Raw genomic sequence first — 24,504 nt, forward strand, 5'->3', positions numbered from 1 at the left:
TACTATTACAGCTATCGAGATTAACGAATCGTGAGATGTTTTTAAAGTATTTAGATCTATTCCCATCACATAAAATGTTGCCGTGATGAGCATTGAGCAAGCAGATGACAGTTTTGATCGCGAGAATGAAGATCTTATCATTGCAACACAGTTTCTGCTCTCTCTAATCCTTTTACCAATGCAAACACGATGATGTACATACAGTAAGAAGAAAGCTGCCAGAGGAACACTAGCCGCGTTTCCATTACCCTTCAAATTGCGCAAATTGAAATTGCGAATTGAAATTACGCTCAATGGAAACACGTCAATTTCGCAAAAACTCCCATTTATCGCAAAAAAGTTTTTACGCTCGCATGAGGAGGTTTTTCAGGCAATTCGAAAAAGGAATATTTCGCAAAACTGCAATGGAAACAGTTTTTGCGCATTTACAGTCACCTGACTTAGAATACGCGGTGTGTTTGGGGTCCGTGGTATACGCAAATAATAATAGGCTAATAATTATCATCCTTATTATAACATTTATTAGGCTACATATTTAGAAGATGCTTTTATCCAAAAAAAGGAACAAAGCAATTAGTCAAATGTCATTCATAATGGTTAGACAATAATAATACAGGGCTAAGATTATCACAAATAAACACAAGATTTTGACGCATATCCAAGTGTTTGTGCAGAGTGTGGAGCGCGCGCTGCAGGCAGGGAGACGCGGGCGCGAACACTTGCGTTTTCCTATCAACAGTGGAAACAACTTAAAATACTCTATAATTTCTGGTCATACAGAAAATAATAATACATTATTCGCGCAACTATGCTTTTATTTGTGTAAACTTACAATAACAAGAAAACGTTGTGCTTTTGTCAAATAAAAGAAAACAATCATGCGCGCTTTCATGATCTCCGTGAACTGTAGCGCGAGAACTAGGGGTGGGCGATATCTCGATATTTAAAATATATCGAGATATTTTTTAAACACGATATGGATTTTGACATATCGTATATATCGATATATTGTTTATATTAAATCCTGATTTTGCCACTTGCCTTCTCTGTGCTGTGCTCGCCCCCGCCTCCTTGCTTTTGTTCCCCCTCACCTCGCGTGTTGTCTCATTCAACAATTGTCTCATCCGCAACCAGCCCGGAGGCTACAGAACTCCGAGTGTGTCTGCGCGCGAGCGACAGAGCACGAGAGAAACCGAGTGTGAGCATTAATTGCATTAGTAAATTGGTAGCCTACATACTACAATATATAATTACTATATAAGAGGCATGGAAGTTCGATTAATGGACTCCAGTAATCAGAAGGCTACTACAAACGTCTTGTTTTAAACTATTGCAGGGCTCGAATTTCGGCGCGGGTATTGCGCATAATTCTAATCATTCCCGCAGGTCTCCCATTTATAATGCGGGAAATTCCCGCAATCGTAATCCACACAGATTATAAAATCAAATCATTCTTTTAACAACTATCTGCCAGACGCAATTTCACAAACAGCGTGAGTGTTCAGCGGTGCCGCTTCTTTCTCGTCTCTCATAATGTGTTGTGCAAGGCAAGCATCAAGAGCTGCGGCGATAAAACACACTCGCGTTTAGGAGTCGGGACATGATGGATATTCATTTGCACAATCGGGCCAGCAGTGCATCGTGACTGAAGTTTACCATTTGCACGTCTTTTTAAGTCTTACCAGTTTAAACATTCAAGCGATTTTAAACTAATCAGTGCTCGCGCGCTCTCTGAGAGATTATTTTCTATGCGCACATTCATAGAAAATCCGCCTTAAGAACAGCTGGCCAGTAACAAAAGTTATTTTTCGCGGATTATATTGCTTTAACACGCAAAATTGTCAATTTCGGTCGTCGTGAGTATACTCTAAACATAGTCGGTTTTGTCTTTAATAAGCATAAAACGCATGCCAGTATAATGAACACAGGATCCGTGCACTAGCTCTTAAAGTGACGGCAGCCATATGTGTGTCATTCATTTTGTTGTCAATACAACAAAAGATAGCTTTAAGTTAAAGGAATCAGGATTAATAACCTATGTATTTAATTTATTCAGGACTAAAATACTACTCAGTGTTATTTTCCATTTGATTTCTTTATTCAGTTTCTGTATATGAATCACGTGATTAATAATGATGACGAAATTCAGGCCCTGTGTTTAATTTTTCTCATTTGGTTACATTCTGTTATGGAAAATTAATTTTCTATTGATTGTAGGCCTATATTTTGAGTTGTATTCACATCCATTTTCCTGTAAAGATATCGAGATATATATCGAATATCGAGATATAGCAAAATATATCGAGATATATTTTTTGCTCCATATCGCCCAGCCCTAGCGAGAACTGAAACAAAGTATAGCCTATGTAGGCTAAAGCTTGAAATTTCCACTTTAAAACGAACAAATTCGAATCGAAAGCTAATACCTTCTGATTATGTAATCCGTATGAAAGGTGCATTTCTCTCTAAAGGTGCATTCGCGCGGCGCGCCTCAGCGGAGATGGAGATATGTTTTTAGCCGACACTAATTTAGAAAACAATAGTTTATTAATAAAATTAAAATGCCTCGTTATTCTTTCAGACACATTTATTGTCATTAGCCTATAACTCACCTAAAGACACCTTTCTGTAGGCTGTGGTTCCAGAGACATAGGCCTAAATATGGCTCTTCTCATTCAGCACTGCGGGAAAAATATAATTTTCAGGTTCTAATTTGGCCTTAGAAAACCATTAAAATCTACTTCTTTTTTTTGTATTAAGTTGTGAATATTTTAAATGTTTAATAAAGGGGCAAAAAGTCATAAACAAACATCTTAAATTTAGTCTTCTTTTTTTTTGCGCAGCATTTGTGTACAGTTCAAATTTAAAAAAAATTGGTGTTCAACTTTGCATTTTAAAAAAACAACCACCGTTCATTTTACGTTTTGCAATACGGGTTAAATAAGGAAAAACGAATGGACACAAATGTAGGCTACACTGACCGTTTGTACTTTGGACAGAGTTTTTGATTAAATTCATAAAAGAAACAATAGGCTACAGGAATACTGGATTCTAAACCTCAAAGAAATGCCACAATCAGACCTCGGAGCAGAAATGAGGGAGAAACACCCAGAAACTCCTTATGCCGTTCGCAGTATACGGGTCTTTCCCTGCCATTAATGCTTGGATAACACACCACGTCTCCTTCTATTAATAATAATGTCTATTGTGGTGGTGGCTGTGATTTAGGGATATAGGCTATAAACCTACCCGTTGATGTTTAAATGACTTATCGCGAGAGGGAAAAAAGGACGTTGTAGTCGCATAACATCAGTAAATGGAAACGCCGTCATTTCGCAATCGTTTTTTATCGACATTTAGAAAAAATCGCAAAAGTTTTGCGCAAATCTGTAATGGAAACGCGCTAAGTGTCTCTTGACGCTTAATGTGCTTTTAATAACACTGTTTAGTATCAAACACGTCCAGCAGTTTAGCATCAGTAGACTGTTTTTACCACATTCATTTATTTGGCTGATATGGGTGTTAAGTTTGGGCTTTTAGGGAGGAATGAAAGCCCACCGCTTTGAAGGAAAGGACGGTGCACTTGACGGAATGCGGCAGCGGCACAATAATTGTTTTAACTCGATTATCTTGTTTTCATAATCGTTGGAAGCCAAAATCAAAATCGAAAATCAATTATAATCATTCGCACAACCCTAACCTGAAATCATTGCGTTGCCACAATTAAAACATGAAAGTCTTGGGAAATGCAAAGTGAACACAAAAAAAATACAAAATCATAATCTGAACAAGTCAATTTTATTTGTATCTAGGCCTTTTGATTGGTTTTGCCAATTAATCGGCACCGATAACTGATTGCAGGAACCGAATGCAGGCACACAAAAAAATCCGGGTTGCTGGAGTGGCTGAGAAGGGTCTGCTGTAGGGATGCCACAATTCTCAATATAATATTGAACCGTTCGGTACGACATCCACGGTTCAATACGCACTTGTGAATTGCGGTTTTTCGGTTTTACGTTTAAATAATTTATGTGCGTTTTATTTCTCTCCGAATTGACTGTTACCCCTTTTCCACCAACAAGAACCGGGTGCTGGTTCAGAGCCAGAGCCAGAGCTGGTTCGGAGTTGGTTCAACTGACAAGCTTACTAAGAACCGGTTTGACTTTCCACCAGCTAGAGAGCCACAACAGAGCCAGATCTTACGTCACTGCATACGTCTCATGTTGCCCAGCAACGCTAGTATGGTAGCGCCAAACATAAACACGCCAGGCTTGTTCGAGATGCATCGGCTTCTCGCAGATCGATTGCCCGCATGACATCAAAGCACTGCGAAAGCGATCCAAAAGCACAAGGAGTCGAATGATCTCCAAACACTCCCGCAGCTCCGATCGGTCCGCGCCGCTCCGATGCATCTCGAACAAGCCATCAACAATAACGGACGTTGCGTTACTATGGATGCTCATGGGTTTGCAAAAATACATCGGAATCCAACGCGTTTGTGCAGCTCGCCGTAACTTACATAGACGGATATTATAATCAAGCTGCTATTAGCTCGACTAGCTGCTATTTAAAAATGGCGGTCAGAAGTTTCTATTCGTCTTGTTGGTCACGGTAACCCCGCCCCCAGCCCCTGACGCAAGCGGTTCTTACTTGGCTCTGTTCTAGACCAGCAATGATTTGGTGCTACTTAAGAACCACTTTTCCTGGTTCGGAGCTGGTGCTTTGCGTGTGGAAAAACAAAGAACCGAATTGAAACTAGGCTCTGGCTCCGAACCAGCACCAGCTCTGCCTTGGTGGAAAAGGGGTATGTGCCTGTAAGTCTACGATCTGAGATGAGGAAACTCCTCCCCGCGACGGCCGCGAGTAAGTTAGGGGCGCGGCTTAACCATCATTCCACACTTTCACATGGCGAGCGGCGGTAAAGTCAGGCTACAGTACGAGGAAGCGCCGGCGTCTTTCAAATCCGTGTTGTGGGGACATTCCGGTTTTGCCGTTGAGTATAATACCGAGGAAGAAAAAAAACGGTAAACAAAAAAATGACTGTGCAAGCATTGTTTTACATGTGTAGCCTACTCAAACGGAAACCTCAAAATACAGGAATAGATAGCTGACCTAAGTGAAATTGCACTTTACATTCTGAATGAAGGACACTGTACTGGAGTACTGTTAAGTTTAATTAAGATGGTTTATTTATGTTTACTGAAGTGCAAGTATGTTTATTTGAAATGGTCAATTTATGTTTACCAACTTCACATGTATGTTTATTTTCAAAATCTAGGAATTTATGTGTTCCCCAGTTTGTACATGGGCTACCAGCAGCTGTGAAATGTCAGTATTAATTTTATATTATACTATACACTAGGAACTAGTGGACTTTTCATTGCAATAAATCGTTTTTATTTTGTTTTAGTTTTATTTGTTTTTCTAGGTGTTAACATGTTCTTGTGGCATTTTTCTGATGTTAGAGGACATATCTTGAGAAAAATAAGCTCAAAGTTGTATTTCTGAGTATGTTTAAAAATAGCTCAAAATAGCTCAAAATATGATCGGAGTGGGACTTTAACCTCTTACTGTTCCTATTGGCTAAGCATAGAATAACAAAAAAAACACTCTTATTTGTCAAGCCATCAGAACCGAACCGAAAACCGTGGTTAAAAAACCGAGGTATGTATTGAACCGTGGGCTAACTGTATTGTTGCATTCCTAGTCTGCTGTCATAATACACTACAGTACGCGAGCGGCCTCTAGATTAGAGCCCGACCGATATATCTGCGGGCCGATATTATCGGCCGATTTTAGGCATTTTCCTAACTATCGGTATCGGCATTTATAATGGCCGATAAATTAATATTTTAAAAAATGCGGTGCAGTGATTCATGTAAGGGTGCGCTGCCAATAAAGCACCTAAAAGCTGTCACAAGAACTGGCAAAAGTAATGATTATGAATACAACAAATATAGCAAGGAGACATTTTAATTGTTTATTAATAAACAAGTGTTTTCAGTCAGTGTCAGCCAAAGATGAAGTTGACGATGCTGACTCGCGATCTTCAGTGAACGCGTGCCAGAGAGAAATGCACATTTCATACGATTACATGAGTCTGTCTGTCTTTCGTTTTGAATTGTTCTGTTTAAAAGTAGACATTTCAATATAGATATATTTCAATTCTCAGGTCTATACGCTGAGTTTCGGTTAATGAGACGAGCTCCAGTTCACCCGCAGGCGATCCAGGCAAATGGTTGATGAAACATTGATTACAATTAAGATACAATTAATACAAAACGAAATTCACTTTGAAACGAAAGGTTTTGTGCTTTCTGTTTGATGTCTATGTGAAAGTTTCAAAGCATATTTTAGTGCCGCTTTCAGAGCGCTCACGTCCGTAGTGCTGAACTGTCGCGTCTGTAACATTGTTTTTTCCTCATAAATGCGAACACGAAAAATAAAATAAAATAAAATATTTTATGTAGCCTGTGGAGACTGAGAGCCAACCCTTCTTCATCCGGTGGGTATTAGCCTACTTGTGATTTGCGCAGTGTAATTCACAGAATTGATTGCTCTGCTACAACCCTCTGTCACGTATTGTGTGTGCTTGTGACTATTGCAAGCGCGCAGCTGAGAAGTCCTGATTATATTGTCTGCTATAGGCCTACTTCTTATTTATTAAGGCAATTGGTTGATGAAACATTGATTAAAATGCGTGGCGCGAGCGATCTCTGACAGTAAACTGATTCTGCTTTGTCTAGGGTAAACAGCTGTTGCGACGGCAGCGACGCGAGCAGTAACGGCCGCGTCCGGTGTAGACACCGTGTTAAAGCTCATTCTGCCTGATAACGCTACGTTACAACATCAAGCAATATTCCAAAAATATATATAATTATAACACTTTATATAGGGCCATTTTGCATTAAGAGTAGCCTAGTTTCACGTTTAGTACATTTCGCTTACTAATTATTTAAAATAGTATAAAAGTACTGTAGGCTACATATGTAATTAAAAACGTTTTCATTATGATATTATTAATTTTACTTTAGTAAAAAGATCTGAGTTCTTCCTCCACTGGTAGAGAGATTAGAGGAATTAAGAGTAAAAATAGAAGATAATAAGGTTTTGTCAGTGACACTTTTTATATATTTATTGATACAAGTTATGACTAAATTAAAAGACAAAGTCGTTAGTGAAGATTATGCAACAGTATTTAGAATATAATATAATATAACATGCAATGCCAACTAGTTTGGTTACAGCTCAGCTGTATAATTCTCATTCTATCATTCCCCCTGCCTCCATTACATATCTGTGTCACTAGGGATGGGAATCGATAAGAATTTAACGATTCCGATTCCATTATCGATATTGCTTATCGATTCGATTCCTTATCGATTCTCTTATCGATTCTCATTGGGTGAGGGAATAAGTACAAATTTGTTTGTTTGTATTAACTTATTGAACTTATAACTTATTTGTTTGTTAATTATTATTAACTCGCTGACACAGCACAGAGTAGGTGTGAACCTACACTGGTCTCACGGTTCGGTTCATTACGATTATCATGTCATCGATTCTTCGGTGGAGAATTTGTGTGTGCGCGCGCGTCTCATATAAGTATGTGCGTGGAGAGTTTGTGTGTGCGCGCGCGCGTCTCATATGAGTATGTGCCGTGTGCGTGAATGAAGTTTGATTTAAGCCCTAGACGGCACCTCATATATTGTCGTCTTTTCGCGTGAAATATAACCAAACGAGCGCTTCTGCCTCGATGCCGTGTTTGCTGCGTTCTGAACCAAAATAACGCAGCGCGTGTGTGACGTCATGACACATTTGCAACGAGCGGAACCGATAAGCAGAATCGTTAAGCAGGCATACTAACGGTTCCAAGGAATTGGTTCACTGGGAACCGGTTCTGAAGAAGAACCGGTTCTCGATTCCCATCCCTATGTGTCACACAAGTTTGATCACCACATTTGAGTGATCATTGCAAAACGTGTTTATAAAATATATTTATTCTGTTTATAGCTACTGTGTAAAGTACCCATCAAAAGTTTGTACACACCAATAGGAAAGTGTCCAAACTTTTGACTGGTATACTGTACTATATTACACTAATAATATTGCTACTGTATTATAATATACACATAAATAATATCGGCCGATATATCGGTATCGGGCTTTTTTTTACTCCCTAATATCGGTATCGGCCCCCAAAAATCCATATCGGTCGGGCTCTACTCTAGATGTGTAAAAAAAAACATCACTGATGCCTCATGGAGTTTGTTTTGACACTTGAGGCTGCGCTGCATGGAGTGGGACACTTCAGATGTAGATTTAAAACAGACAACGAAATGGTAGGCTCAGGGTTCCAGACTGCGACCATTTTTTGAGAATGTGCGAATTAAAATGTTATGTCGTCGCATTTGTGCGAGTGGACGCTTGAGCAACAGAACGCCGTTGTATCAGCTGCTGCAGTCTGTAACTTATGTTCAAAATGAACGAGTAGGCTACATCATGAATCCATTTTCCAAACCGTGTTTTTGACTTATTCTGAATCACTACGGTACGCCTATAATAAGTGTTTATATTCGGACTATTTTATCCCGGGGTCGTCTCGGCTGCGGAGTAGCCCAGTGCCTGCGTGACTCGCCATAGACATTAACGGAGAGAAGTTCCGTCTACAATGTTCTTCTGCAAGACACGTGCAGTTTATTTATTGACGAACGTAGACGTCACGCGCATTGCACACTGATGGTGAAACGCGCCAATTACGAATTCACGAATTAAGGCATATAAAAATGATAAAAATGGTCTCACAGAGCCCCTTCCTCCTACGTCTTTTCAGCGGTTATATTTTCCTCTGTCGAGCGATTACTCTCATGATCGCTCGACAGAGGAAAAGGAAATTATTATAAAATGCAGAAGGTAAGGAGTGTGAGATTTCTGCTTTTTGTTACAACTATAAACTTTGATAACGAAAAATCTGTATCAGTTTATTATAATACTCTAATCTTTTAAAATGTAATGCATACATTTGAATGTTTAATGATTTTTAAAAGATAGAAAGATGATAATAGACAGATAGATAGATAGATAGATAGATAGATAGATAGATAGATAGATAGATAGATAGATAGATAGATAGATAGATAGATAGATAGATAGATACCGTAGATAGATAGATAGATAGAATATGATTCAAATGTAAATAGATAGATTGTATATAATTCAAATGTAAAATGCTTAAAATTACAGATTAAAATTACTGTCCAAAATCCATGAAAATCCTGAAATTTGGCAATGATAATTAATATATTAGCCTACAGGTATTTCTGCTGCAACCCAGAAAGCCTTTGCTAGCCTTGGTCCATTAAAACCACTATTCATCAGCATGCATTGATTAAACCCATGGCATGTAGCAAAAAAAATAAAAACGGGTGCGACCAAATCATATGCTGGTGCGACCAACTGAGAAAGTTGGTAGCACCAGTGCAACCAGTGGAAAAGTTAGTCTGGAGCCCTGGGTAGGCTTTGTATACAGTACACTACACTACATTGTTTTCATATCGTTATAAAGTAATTCATTTGTTGACTAGATGCTGCATTAGTAGAGAAAGAACAGCAGTATGTTTGCCTTCAAGGCTAAGAGGACGCTAACATTAGTAGTACCTCAACGGTTAAAAACAATGACAAAAATACACGAAAGTCCGACCCAAATGTTTAATATCACGATTGTTACCATCTGTTTGTATTAGTTTATATCCAGCTGGTCATTTTCCATCTGTAACATTAAGGTTAATAAATGCTGTAGAAGTATTGTTCATTTTTAGATCATTAATTTCAACAGTTACTAATACACTTTTAAATTTAAAAGTTGTATCTGTTAACATTAGTTATTGCACTATGAACTCAACGTATAATTAATATATTAATATTTATATATTTCGTTTAATAAGTACAGTACATTTTCATGGTTCAGCACTTTACTTGGAAAACTGTTAGTTTTCATTCAGTATCCATTTTAAAAATGGTCAGTTAGTTAATCGGTTATCGGCCAGTGCGGTCCAACCTAGTTATTGTTATCAGTAAAATCCACTATCGGTTGACCTCTATTTTCACAATACACGTTATTTCAAAGCAACTTTACAGAAATTGGCATATGTGATAGCAGGGTGATAGTATAATTTACATTTTGCGACAATATAAACAATCAAGCAGTTTTGAGATTAGCTACATGATCACTTTAAATTATGCAGTATACTGTATGTATTTGGAATAAGGTTCTTTATTTGGAATAAAGTTCCAAATAAAGTGATATAAAGTATCACAGAACAAGCAGTGCAATGGCTACGCTCATTTTTCTTTTGATTATTTGTGCCATGAACTTTCCATCAGCGAATTTCAATCACACTCAGGGTAAAACATTAATCAGGGTTTCAAGAATAAATCTGACCGACAGTGAATCTCAAAATCTGAGGGCAAAAAAAACAATGAATTTAACATTTTTTATGCATGAATTCTATGTTTAGAATAAGGCCTTCATCAAGTTAATTTCTGACACTGATAACAGCTAACATGGCCTTGTTTTGTGCACTGATGGGGGGAGGAATAACATATAAAGCCTGTATTTACATCTCGTAAAGTTAAAAACAACCAGGAGTAAGGTTAATTAAATGCCAACACTGTTGTTGTCTTTGGAAAGAGTGTTTGATGCAGGAATTAATGGTCTGTGTGTCAAAACTGACTGAGCTTCTAACGTACACAGCATCTCGGACATCATAGGCGTCTTTTTTACGTTCAAATCGAAAACCTACGATACCCAAAAATGCTGCCTAGACTGGTAACTCGCTATGTTTTGGGACACAGCCATTAACAGGTCGAATTCCTGGAGCAGACAGTAACGTTACGGGCTCACTGACTTGGTGCAGCAGTTACGAAACACGTCCATCCCGGTAGATAACGCTAGCTTGCTAGTTAGTCTGACAAATGTGGTGTAACTTACGTTTCTCCGATTGAAGTTTCCTCTCCAAAAGACCCCACGTTCCAGGAGGCCGTCAAATTTGCCTTTATGATCGAGAATCGACTCGCTGAACATCTATATTTTGAACGTTGGTGATATTAGCTCGTTTCAACTAGAGCAGCTAAAGGTAAACCCAGCTAGCTGGCTAACGTTAGCTAATGCGGTTAAATTCACACGGTCAGTTCTACCCTCAACGGCTCTAGGCTTGGATTACGAGCTATAACGAACATCTTTGACATGCAGTTTCACTTCGGCTCAACGAAAACACAAATGCGACCAGAGTGTTGGTCATCTGAGTTGAATTTCGAGCCGTGTTAGCGTTTCTAGCTACATGTTAAAGACAGGTGACGTGCACTACTCAGTGCCATTGACGGCCGCGCGCTTCGGTTCTGTGTGATGGGAGGGGCCATCGCCTCTATGATTGGCATCATTATGCTGCTGAATAGAGGGTGAATAAAACCCTTTTTTTTTGGATGAGATATCGAGAATCTTGCATTATGTTCTGTATCTTGGTTAATAATATATAAATAAAGTCTCAACGTTCCCTTTACCCTGATGAAAAAGAAGGTGCCTACACTTTAGAATATTAAATGGGCATAACCGTACTTACTAAATAATAATCATTTTTTCTTTCTGGCCTGGTTTTACAGACAGGGCTTAGATTAAGCCAGGATTAGATCTTAGTTCAATTTTGGACATTTACGTAGCTTTTATAAACATGCTTTAGAAAAAAACATATTTTAAGACAAGTCAGTGCAAGTTGCTTTTAGTTAAAAAAAAGCTTTAAAAAATGCATTTCAGTCTGGGACTAGGCTTAAGCATACTCTGTGAAACTATATAATAATCATAATCATAATTTCATAATTATTTCTATTGTCTTTGAAATATGGTTAAAGTGTACTGCTCAATGTATTGACAAGCACGCTAAACTAAATATGTTTTAATGTAATTTCTATTGAAATGTGTATGTTATGCATTATTTAATATTTATAATTACACATTTGTAATAATAATTAAAAAATGACCTACAAGTGCAAATTAACTACAATTAAGCACATTTCAACTTCACACGATTATTTTATTGAATCATGTACTGGTAGTCTTTGAGAAATGTTTTCAAGGGATTTTTACTAAGGGACATTTGAAGAAGTATTTTGTTATTGGTTACACTTTATTCTACAAATGCAAATGCTAATTTATTAATTTTATAACTCAGATTTTACTTATTGTTGCTAAGTTTATATTTAAGACAACCGTTGAACTGGCGATTGCTGACTTCACATTTCTACATCAACTGATTCTACGGCCTCTCCTGCAGATAATCTTGCACCTTCTCTGTTTCTTCACAGGTATCCTCATCAATTATTGATTAGTATTGGTAACAGAATCTGGTTCCCATGGGGTTATTTTACCCAGAAGATAGTTGAATACCTCTGTAACAACTTTAGAAAAGGGTTATTCTGCATTTACATTAAATTATTTCAGATAATATTTTAAAAATATTGGGATGACACTAAATCTTTTCCGGTTCAAATTAAATAAATAAATATACAGCTATCCATCATACTGTAGTGATGAGTTGGAAAATATGAACAAATTCCAATTCAAGTTGTTCAAGTTGGTGCAAAGAGAATTTCAGAATTTAGAATTCTTTGAATTGCACATAAACCATTTGGAGCAAGTAGCCACTGCGGCAAACTAATGCAATGGTTGTCTATGTAACATTCAGACTCTCAAGGTTACCTGGAAATCTGCAATACTGGTCCCTCTATGCATTCCCCCCCAAAAAAAGGGTGATAAAAAAAATCACCATAACATAATTATTCATCAACCAGCAGATCTGAGATTATCTCCCTTCCACAGATCTTTCACACTTGGAGATGTTTGTTACATCATATAGCTTTGTGAACTGATATCTCATCCTGTTATCAAATGGGTTTTGCAAGCCGGGCTATTTGTATTTGGTGTAAAACTACGTTCATAAACAATCAAATTCAACACTTCAAAAGTGTTGAAACATTTGTATTTGAAACATTTGAAAAAGTATGTGGATTTTTACTACAGCAGCTAAACCACATGTTTTCAGTAAATTCTGTCAATTTAAACTTACGTGACGACTTTGCCATCATCTGTGCTCTGTAATACCTCATCAGTCATTAGGGCACATGTTTATTCCCTCTTTGACGACATCACTGATTAGATCATATGATAGCAGGAACAAAGTAGACTGATTAGATTGTTGGAGAGCCAGATGATGAACTCCACACTGATCACATGAAAGATCTCATTAGTCTACCATAAGTTTATATATAGGAGAATAAGGACAGGCACCGTTGTCAGATATAGACCTATCCCATCAACTTAGCTACAGTAAACAGTCGGCTAAGTACAAAACCTGCACCTAGCAAGTGCTGATAAAGCATCTCTATGGAGACTGCAGAGTGGTTTTTATCACCATGGAGAATATTGTCTGAGTACAATCTTGTTATTCAGGAACAGGATAAATGGTAGCTGTAGTCTTATGGAAACAACTAACAGGGAATGTTCTCAAAGCGTCAGTGTCCAGTGGGTGAAAAATAATAATTGTCACGGATGGAGCAGGAGTCAGACAGGTGGTAAGTGAAATAGTGTTTATTTACAGGTTGCAGATCCAGACAGAGATATGGTGAGTATGCAAGCAGACGATATTCAGGATGGAACTTAGCTGAAGGATAACCAGAGTCTTTGTTTACAGATGCGGATGAATCAAGTGAAACAGTGAATCATTTTGCAAAGCAACTGGTTCAATTGATTCGGAGTTTCGAAAAGCTCTGTTTCTCCAATCTGTAGTTCTTCACTGTAGGTGTGTTCAACTTGAAGTGGCACTGCACAGACCGATTGGTGTATGACATCAAAGTACCGCGAGAGCAATTTGAAAGCATACGGGTCGTCTGCTCTCTAATTGCTCTCGCATTACTTTGATGTCATACACCAATCGGCCTGTGCAGCGCTGTTTTAAGTCGAACACACCTAATGGCATCACAATACCAGCAGGCACTATGGCGCTTTTCCAACGGCATGGTACGGCTCAGTACAGCTCACTTAAATAGTACCTCTGTTGAAGTTCCTAGCAAGCCGTACCGATACTAAAATGTGACAAGTAAACAATGCAGATCACTGATTGGTCAGAGACAATTGTCACTATTGTCACATCATTGGATTTGCAACACGAGACACCAAACCCGAACAAACAAACTTCCTCGTCTTGCAGTAAAAAACATCCACATGCCGAGAATCAAGAACATCATTCCATCGATATGCTCCATTGCTCCTGTGTTGTGTGTTTGTTTGTGTCGGGTTTATGATGATGTCACTGAAGCAGAGGCGGCGCAACTATAACGATCAGTCTATAATCCCACCCACTTTGAAGCGGTACTAAACTGCAATGGAAAAGCAAACCAAACCGAGCTGTACCATGCAGTGGTAAAGCGCCATTATATCACCTCTCATCTCGACAAATCACATGAATGCAAGCAGAGTCGTATCCTATCCTCCGCGTCACTTTGTAAAGAAACACTACAAGCCTAGACTAAACATGTAATACGAGTGCCCATGACGTCAGCATATTCACAAATTCACGTTTTTGTAGTTTACACAGAGATAATAACGGTATAATTAAAAAAAACTTGCACTTTGAAACCCATTTTCAGGCCCCCAAAACGCTGCTTTCATGGCATATACGCAACATTGTTTTCAAGTGCATGTTTTTGAAAACTATATACCGTTTTCGTCTCTGGGTGCAAATTGATGCTTCCTCGTTTCCTCACTCCTACGTCCTCCAGCCTGTGACCCGGAAACTGATCGAATTCAGCCATGAAGGACATCTCAATTCTCTTATTGCACCATGAGGAGGCGAGGAACGAGGAGTGAGAAAGCTTCCAAAAGAAGCTATGACCGAGGATGCACAGGACAGGTGTATCCTATGCGGAAATCTCTCTTGTCGAGAAACCTGACGCACGTATAAATTCTCCTCCCCCTTCACATCTGTCACAATCATTTTAATTTGTGCTTTACCTTTTCAGTTTAAATAAACCATATATCACACATACTGTATACGTGTGTTTCGCGCTGGATGACGGTCGTGCTGAGCGGTGCCGCCCGGTATGCTTATTTATTTATTGAGCATTTATTTATTTCTGTATTTATTTTTAAATTTGGTAGAGTTGGTCCTCCATAGAGAGGGGATGAGTCAATGGAATTAATAGTGGGGATGGTAGAACGAATGGGACGCTCTATTGGGGAGAGCATCGCTTCCTGTTTAGAGTCTAAAGTGTGCAGTTCAAGTAGTGCAGACTCATCTGTTTTGAGCAGAGTTCTAAAATCTGAAATCAAGGAACCTGTTTGTTTCAGGGGTGATCGGGCTGAGCCATACACTATACATGAGTGGGAAGCAATAGTGCTGTCATATTTGCGCAAAATAGGGACGCCAATCGAAGAACAAGCTGATGAAGTCATTAGTAGGCTTTTGGGGCGGGCTCGTGAAGTTGTGAGGGTGGGCTTGCGTAGTAACCCTTCCATTGATTTCAGCAAAGGCCCGAGTCCTATTTTTGATTTGTTGAAACAACATTTCAGTGACACAGCTTTTTCTAGCATGCCATTAGCTGATTTTTACGGCACACTTCCACACGCTGGTGAGGATCCCTTTGATTATTGGCTGAGGCTGAATAGGGCCATGGATATGGCTGAGGACTGTCTAAAGAGACAGGACAAGAAGATTGACAATCTATCCCAAGAGCTCACTGTAATGTTTATCAGACATTGTCCTGACCCTGAGCTGTCCCTTATATTTAAATGCAGACCTGTGGAGCAATGGACTGCGGCTGATGTACACGCACGTTTGGAGGAGTATGGCAGAGAGAGACGATGTGGCTCTGTTTCTAGAGCGCCCCCTGCCATTACTCTTTTGAAACAGGAGGTTGCTGTCCAGCCTCATGAATCAAAGGTTCACAAAACTGTTAAACCTGACTCCGTTGTATGTCAAGCTCAGCCTAAAGAACCTGTTGAAGCCATGGAGCGAATCTTGGCAATGTTGGAACGTGTCTTGGAGCATGGGCAGTCAAATCGTCAGGCTGGCACAGAGCGGCATGCGTATAGGTCACAGAGAAACAGAGGGGGGCCTACCCTACCGTGTGAGGTGTGTGGAGATGTTGGCCACACCACCAATTTTCACTGCAGAGCAAATCATCTGTGTTTTCTTTGTTACAAAGCAGGACATGCACGTGCTGAGTGTCCTAAAGTCAAAGCCTGCACTGCTAATGTGATGCCTGAGACGGATGCTGTTCAACGTTCGGGAAACGACTAGGCCTGCATGTGGAGGGGGTGAGTGCAAGGCCAAATGATGACCCCCCATCGTTGTTGGATTACGACCTGGAATCTGTATATAAAAGTGTATGTGAAGAGTATAGTTCTCAATGTACAGTTGTCTTGCAAAATACTCAGAAACTTCAGCCATATGATGATCTCTTCTACACTTCAGTGATTATTGGTGGAAAAGTAGAGGCAAAAGCAATGCTTGACACTGGGTCAATGGCTTGCACCATGAGCTCCAAGATCTTACCTCAATTGCTGAGTACTGGTGTGTTGTCAGACCTTTCACTTGCTCCAACAGATGTTGTTTTGGTGGGATGTGGAGGCACCAGAACAAACCCACTAGTAGTGTGCGAGCTAGATATGAATGTGTACGGCTGTCATGTCACTGTTCCAACTTTAGTAGTCAAAGGCCAGGGTGATGATCTAATTCTTGACAGTAACCTCTTGAAACATTTGATTCTTCAGCTGAGAAGTTCTTCGGAGTTACTAATAAGTGCGTCTGAACATGAGTGTGATATCAATGAGCAAAACAAGTTTCTTGATTTTCTAGCCAATGTGGAGAGGTGGAAGAATGGCACTGTCCCCGACTTAGTGGGATCAGTAAAGATCAAAAAGGCAGTGTCACTCGAACCCATGACTGAAAACTTAGTTTGGGGTAAACTGAAAAGCACTCATGACATCTCAGCTGGCAGTGCTGTCATTTTAGAGCCCAGTAGAGTAAAATCAAGGCCAAGGACAGTGCTGGTTGGAAAAACAGTAGCTTTGATTCGTGAAGATGGATGGGTTCCCCTTAAAGTGATAAACCCTTCAGACAAAGCAGTGACTTTAAAAAGGAATTCTACGCTTGCTGATGCTTTTCCTTGCATGGCCTTGCAGGGTTTTGACAGCTCTGAGTTTGCTGATGGTTCCTCATTTGATTTAGAGCAAAAAGTTCAGAGAACAGCTGATGTCTTAACTGACAGGCAAGATAAGATGAGTGTAACAGATGTTCTAAGTTTACCAGTCAAATCTGGGCCTAACGTCTCCTGTTCTGCTAATGACACGGCAGTCTTACACGACTTGGGCTTAGCTGACTTGGATGTGGAGTCTTGTGATGTGTCTGCAGACTGCAAAGTAAAACTGGTGCAGCTTATCTCTCAGTATCATTCTATCTTTTCCAGACACAAGTTGGACTGTGGAAAGGCAACCGGCTTTGTTCATCGTATCCGCCTGAGTGACGACAAGCCCTTTCGGTTGCCGTATCGACGCCTTGCTCCGAATCAATATGACAAACTTCGGCAGGCTTTGAATGAGATGGAAGAACGTGAAATCATACGAAAATCTAGTAGCGAGTTTGCATCACCTCTTGTTCTAGTCTGGAAAAAGTCAGGAGATTTGAGAATATGCACAGACTTTCGTTGGATAAATGCTCGCACGATCAAAGACAGGCATCCCCTCCCCCATCAAGCAGATGCTCTTGCTGCGTTGGGTGGAAATGCCTATTTTTCAACCATGGACCTCACATCTGGCTACTATAATGTGGAAGTTCATGAAGATGACCGGAAATACACAGCATTTACATCACCTTTTGGGTTATACGAATATAATCGTTTACCGCAGGGCCTGTGTAACAGTCCGGCCACTTTCATGCGGATGATGTTGACGATATTCGGGGATCAGAATTTCAACAGCCTATTATGTTATCTGGATGACGTCCTGGTGTTTGCACCCAACGAAGAGCTGGCGTTGATGCGCCTGGAAATGGTGTTTAAACGTTTGAAGACTCCCAATCTTAAGCTTGCTCCGAAGAAATGTCACCTCTTGCGGAGTTCTGTTAAATTTTTAGGTCACATCATCAGTGCGGATGGTATTGCTACTGATCCAGAAAAAGTCACAGCCATTGCTTCTGTCACTGAGGATGATCTCATGGTTGAGGGTACCAATGTCCCCTGCCAGCAGAAAATAAGGTATTTTCTGGGTATGGTAGTGTTTTACCAGCAGTTTATTGAAGACTGTTCGGCCATTGCCAGACCATTGTTCAGCCTCACAACTGGAAGAAAGGCTCCTCGTGGAAAACGGAAGCGTCGAATGTGTCGGAGAGAGTTGTCTGCTTCGGATTGGACTGAGGAATGCAGTCGAGCGTTTCACAAATTAAGGCTTGGAGCTGTATTGTCACAGGTTCCTAGCAATGGGACGACGGCCAGGCCTATTGCTTTTGCGAGCAAGTCGCTTACCTATGCTCAGTCGAGATATCCTGCACATAGGTTAGAATTTTATGCCATGAAATGGGCAATTTGTGACAAATTCCATCACTGGCCCAGTGGTCAGAAATGTACTGTTTGGACTGACAACAACCCATTAACATATATCCTGTCCAAAGCAAAATTGGATGCTTGTGAACACAGATGGGTTGCAAAACTAGCACCATACCAGTTTGATATTAAGTACATTCCTGGTCCAAAAAACGTAGTTGCTGACGCCTTGAGCCGAGAGCCCTTTGTGCACCCTAGTGTACTCCATCGTCTGACAAGAGTTCCTTATGATAAATTGCTGGCTGAAACTGCAGCTGTGCACACAGGCTGTGTCCAAGATGTCTTTCGTTGGTCTACTCACCCCCTTGACAGTTCTTCCGATACGGGAGGAATGGCCGTTCCCTGTAATACAGTTAAAGTTTCCTTACCTGGTACAATGTCAAAGCAGGAAGTGGAAGCTGTGCTGCACTCATGTAGGCATAGTAATAACTCCAAGTCTCATGCCTTGTTACTGCCTCACCTTCCGCAAGCAATAATGCCATCTGAATCACCAGACGTTGATGTGCTGTCCCATGAATATCTAATGAAAAGACAACAGGAAGATAATGTTTTGAGCAGGATGATTTGTTTTGTCGAGAGAGGACGGAGACCAAATAGGAGGGAACGAATGAAGGAGCCAACAGCTGTCTTGAAACTTATGAAACACTGGGGAAAGCTGATGATGAAGAATGGTGTGTTGTACAGGGTGTCAAAGAATGGTGTCACCAAGAGAAAAACCTACCTGTATGTTGTTCCTGACGCAGTGAAAACCATGGTTCTGAAAGGCATTCACGATCAAGCAGGACATCAAGGTCAGCAGCGGACTCTGTATCTTGCTCGGCAAAGATTCTTTTGGCTTGGCCTGGAGAAGGATGTGAAGGAGTACGTAAAGTGCTGTCGTCGATGTGTGATCAGCAAGACACCTGAACCGGAAGGTTGTGCACCGTTGCAGAACATCATTACGACAGAGCCTCTTGAACTCGTCTGCATAGACTTTTGGTCAGCGGAGGACTCTGCCAACCGGTCCCTGGATGTTCTTGTTGTTACAGATCACTTCACAAAAATGGCTAATGCCTTCTTGTGTCCAAATCAGTCTGCCAAAGCAGTGGCGCATCAACTGTGGCATAACTATTTCTGTGTATATGGCCTCCCAGGGCGAATTCACTCTGATCGAGGAGCCAACTTTGAGAGTGCCCTGATTGTGGAGCTGTTGAAGATCGCTGGAGTCCAAAAATCGAGGACAACTCCATATCATCCAATGGGGAATGGAGCTTGTGAGAGGATGAACAGGATGCTGGGCAATATGATACGTGCTCTGCCGGCAAAGACAAAGCACAAATGGCCGCAAGTACTCAAATCTTTGACTTTTGCATTTAATTGTACCATCCACGAAACCACGGGGTATGCTCCTTTCCTGTTGATGTTTGGAAGGATTCCACGCCTGCCCATTGACCTGGTGTTTGGAACTGTTCTAGACGATCCTGATGTTGTGAACTATGATGATTACGTCCAGGCTCTTCGGAGAGATATGAAGGAGGCAATGTGCGTTGCACAGGCATCTGCCAAGAAACAGCTTAAGAGACATGCTGACTTGTACAATAGGAGAGTCAAAGGAGGACCAATTGATGTTGGTGATAGAGTTTTGCTTGCCAACAAGGGAGCCCGTGGAAAACGGAAGCTTGCTGATCTTTGGGAGGACACGGTGTACACTGTTGTTGGACTTAACGCAGACAGTCATACCTACAGAATTCAGCACAGTGGTACTGGTGTTGTGAAGACTGTACATCGCAACCTTATAATGCCAGTTAACTTTCTTCCACTTCCTGATGATGACTTGGAATGTGAGCCGTCCAAAGACCACCTAAGTGGCTCAGAGAGTGTTGATTCTGAGGCTGCTGATGTGTCTGTGGATACTACCAATTACAGGACACGAGAGTGGGTATCACAGCTCCCTTCTGATAAAGCAGACTTGGACTATGTGGAGGAAACTGCAGATGGTTTTGAACCAACACAGGCTGTGGATGCGATTCAAGCTAATGAATTAGACCATCATGTGATTGACAGCTCTAACACTACCCATCTGGGACCAGAGGGTTATGAGGATGTTGAGAGTATGGACAGGAGTGTACCTGAATCCGCTGCAGAGCAAATTGATACATCTGCTCCTGTTTCTTTGAGTCTTTCAACGCCTATTGGTGGTCGTTTTGAGGAAAACAATTCAGTGTCGAATATCATTGTTTGTAACTTTCCTGCTGGAAGTTCACTAAGTCGTGTGAGATCCAGAGCTGGCAGATTGTTTAAACCAGTGACGAGATTCATTGAGATAATGAACCAGCAAAAAGTTCTGGGGTAAACGTGAATATGTTGTTTGAGTGAATATCTCATCTTTTTCTTTTCTTCTCTTCTTTCTGGTATACATTTTGCTATATTGGTTGATGCAAATGTTACTGTGACGTTTATATTGATGTTTTGAGAGATTGTGATACATTAATTTGAGACTGGAGTGAAGTCTCGCTGCTGAGCAACTTGTGTGTTCATTTAAATGAATTGTGATTGTTTAGCTAACATGTAACGGGCATGTTTGTCTAAGAGTGCCTAGGGGATTGGCCGCCCCTCTTTCCACCTTAATTCCTTTGGGGAATAGTGTCTACACTGAATTGAACTGACAATTTCATGAAATTTTGAACACTGTTTTTTTTTTTTTTTTTTTCTCTCTCTTACTAATGTATATGGTTCTTGAGGTTATGTACCTGATGTAATTTTGTAGTCTGTAATATTTTTTTTGGTCATTATTTTGGAGCTATTCTGTGCAGAAGCAAGTGGAATTCAGCAGGGGGGAATGTAACGGGTCAAATATGTGTTTCCACTTGCTGCATTTATTTTCATGTATGGCCCCTTTAAATCACACTCTCTGCCCAGAGCTGGTAGTAGGATGAACTGGTTCCGGTAGGGTCAATTAGATTCGCGCCAGCCAAAAGAGTGAATGGCTGCGGTGAGTGAGTGCTCCATGAGTAAATCATATTGTGATAAATGTATAACCATTTTATGGGTTAATACCGAGTCATACGTGTGTTTAGATGTATGTTATTTGATTTGAGTTCATCTCACTGTTATATGTATTGTAGCCTAATATTAAGTTTAATGTTCACCTCCATTATAGAATGCACGAGGGTGATTGCTGAAACTGATCACCGCTGTTCTTTGTTATTCAACAGGTACAGACCATGAGTTTAAAATTTGTTGATTTATAACTGTTTATGTAAATGAGTAATTAGATTCGCGCCAGCCAAGAGAGCGAATGGGTGCGAATGCCCGAGGGTGATTGCTGAAACTGATCACCGCTGTTCTTTGTTATTCAACAGAATAAAAATCCATCTTAAAGCTTGATTCGGTGTCCGTCTTGAGTGAACAGACAACACAACGCAGAGACAACACTGTTACACTGGCAAGATCCTTGATTAGTTTACTGGGTTTCGTTGCTGGAGCCAGTACTTGTGACGTCACGTGCAAAGTATGAGTATTGGTGGAGAGGAGCCGGTGATGAAGCCAATCAGTATGGGGATGATTAGGAGGCCATGATGGACAGAGGCCAACGGGAAAAATGAGAGCACCCTCTGTTAATTTGTGAAAACGTGTTGTAAAAGTGTTTTTCTTCAAAGTTACGTCGCCAACTACTGGCCTGGCATGCATAATACAGCCTTTTTTTGTTTTGGTCACTTTGTTGTCTGTACTCAAAACTTTTCATAAACGAAAAGGAAAAACTGTTCCATTTTTAGTACATTGATGTTGTGAAAACCTAAATGAATGACTTAAACATTTTCCATTTTTAAAACGGTGTTGTGTTAACATCCCCATAGAATATATTTTTGTTAGCTAGGGAGGAAAACCACCTCCAGAAATGATTTAGTCTTTAATTGTGACCATGTACACCAACTGCATGTCCTACTTTAGATTTGGCTTTAAGGAACACATAACCTCAAAGGAATAGTGCGCCCAAAGATTACAACTCCTTTATTCCACAGAAGAAAGAAACTCAAACTGGTTTAGAAAGGCATGAGGATGAGTGAATGATAATAGAATTTGCATTTTCAATAATTCACTAAATTATTCAACTTCTATAATTGTATGACTTTTGCTAATAAGAATATATATTTCACATTATGGTTAAAAATCAATACAATTTCTTAAATATTTTGAAAATAATCTGACCACTTATGCACATATAAATAATGATTTTGATAAATTAATGAAAATGCTAAAGGATTGGCCATGTAATTAACCTGTCTTTGTGGTATTATTGTCACATTTGTTTCATCCTCCAAAGAATCGTTGTGATTTAGATATTTGAGATTTCTCTGAAAAATACAGTTAGATGTCATGACCTTGAGATCAGGAGGGGTAGATTGAAATTATTATGAAGAACCAATAAAAGGTCAAGAAACAGAAGCGGCAGATGACTTAGTAGCTCAGTAGCTATACAAATGATGTCAGAGGTAAGTGCTCTATTTGACAATTATTATATAGAACTTGGAAATATGGTAAATACTAAAATGTGTGTGCAGTTTAACCTCTGACTGCAAGCTTAATTATGTTCCACTCAAGGCAGAGGCAAGACATTTTTTTGAAGAGAGGTCATTGATCAAGTGATCTGGGTGCATGCATATAAACTATTGCCGAAAATAGCAGGATAAAAAGTATTTTTGATGAGCATTATTATTATCATCATTGTAGTTGTTTTATACTTTAACAACTTTTATATTTCAAATTTCTAAATGTGTAAACAAAGTGTTGGCATGTTTTGTTAATGTTATTATGAAATATAATTTAATATTATATTTAATTATATTTTAATATTAGTAGGTCCCTGGGTTGGCTGAGAGTCTGAGTGGGTGGAAAGATCATTATAGGCTTGCAAACACAATGTAATGAAATGACAAATTATAACATTCATGATAACCTCTCCAGATGTGTCCTGCTACAAAGTTTTTTTTTCCCCTTTACAAGTTCCACCATCTGCATCAGGGTCAATAGTATGTGTTTGCATGGAAGAAATATACATTTTTATTATGAAAAAAAAGAAAGATTTATTTTATCCCTCAGTGCCTCAGGTCAACACATCCTCTTTGTTGGTTTGTTTCTGTATCCGGAAGGAATGAAGACATATCTGTCTGGACATCTATTTCTCATATGGTAACAGACCACAAGTCAAGTCAAGTCAAGTCACCTTTATTTATATAGCGCTTTTTACAATACAGATTGTATCAAAGCGCTTCACAGTGATAACATGAAAACAATATAACAAAGTTTGTTTCTAAAAGAAATTGCGTCAACGTCCACCTTAAGTAAGGCAGATCAATAATATTATTGAATATTAAATGTTAAATGTCCCCAACTAAGCAAGCCAAAAGCCAAGGCAACAGTGGCAAGGAACCAAAACTCCATCAGGTGACAGAATGGAGAAAAAAACCTTGGGAGAAACCAGACTCAGTCGGGGGGCCAGTTCTCCTCTGGCCAACGAAGGAACAGTGCATGATTCGGGCAGCATTACAAGTCAGATTGGATCGGAACATTTAGAGTATTTTTGGAAGTCCAAGTATGCACGCCGGTCTTAAGACGAGTTGTTGAGGATCAGTGCCGTCCACCATAGAGAGTCCATATCGCCCGTGTAGAGTCGTCACTTCATAGGCTTTGTGATTGGAGCATCTGAAGTCTCCGTGAGAGGCTGGATACAAACTGGAGCTGACGAACGCCATTTTCTCGGGACTCGCGTCCCGAGATAACAGCAGAAAAGCAAAGGGAAAATAATTAGCGTAGCTGCTGTTCATAATGATGATTTCCATTACACAGGCGTAAATGACAAAACATGAAGACAGTGAC

General features: G+C 39.9%; 1 protein-coding gene across 2 annotated transcripts in view; it reads right to left on the reverse strand.

Annotated features, from left to right (window-relative positions):
• ppm1ba (protein phosphatase, Mg2+/Mn2+ dependent, 1Ba) overlaps nucleotides 1-11,403 on the reverse strand; it is a 31,403-nt gene extending 20,000 nt beyond the window's left edge. Inside the window, exon 1 of one of the 2 annotated variants that reach the window (XM_056238408.1) lies at nucleotides 10,991-11,403. The gene's annotated coding sequence lies outside the window, so the exon portion shown is untranslated. The remainder of the gene's footprint in view (nucleotides 1-10,990) is intronic. The other variant, XM_056238407.1, reaches the window with a different exon arrangement.
• Nucleotides 11,404-24,504: the final 13,101 nt, after the last annotated feature.

The sequence above is a fragment of the Rhinichthys klamathensis genome, unplaced genomic scaffold (genome assembly GCF_029890125.1).
Source record: "Rhinichthys klamathensis goyatoka isolate OS25496 unplaced genomic scaffold, OSU_Roscu_1.1 h1tg000522l_1, whole genome shotgun sequence".
Lineage (NCBI taxonomy): Eukaryota > Metazoa > Chordata > Actinopteri > Cypriniformes > Leuciscidae > Rhinichthys > Rhinichthys klamathensis.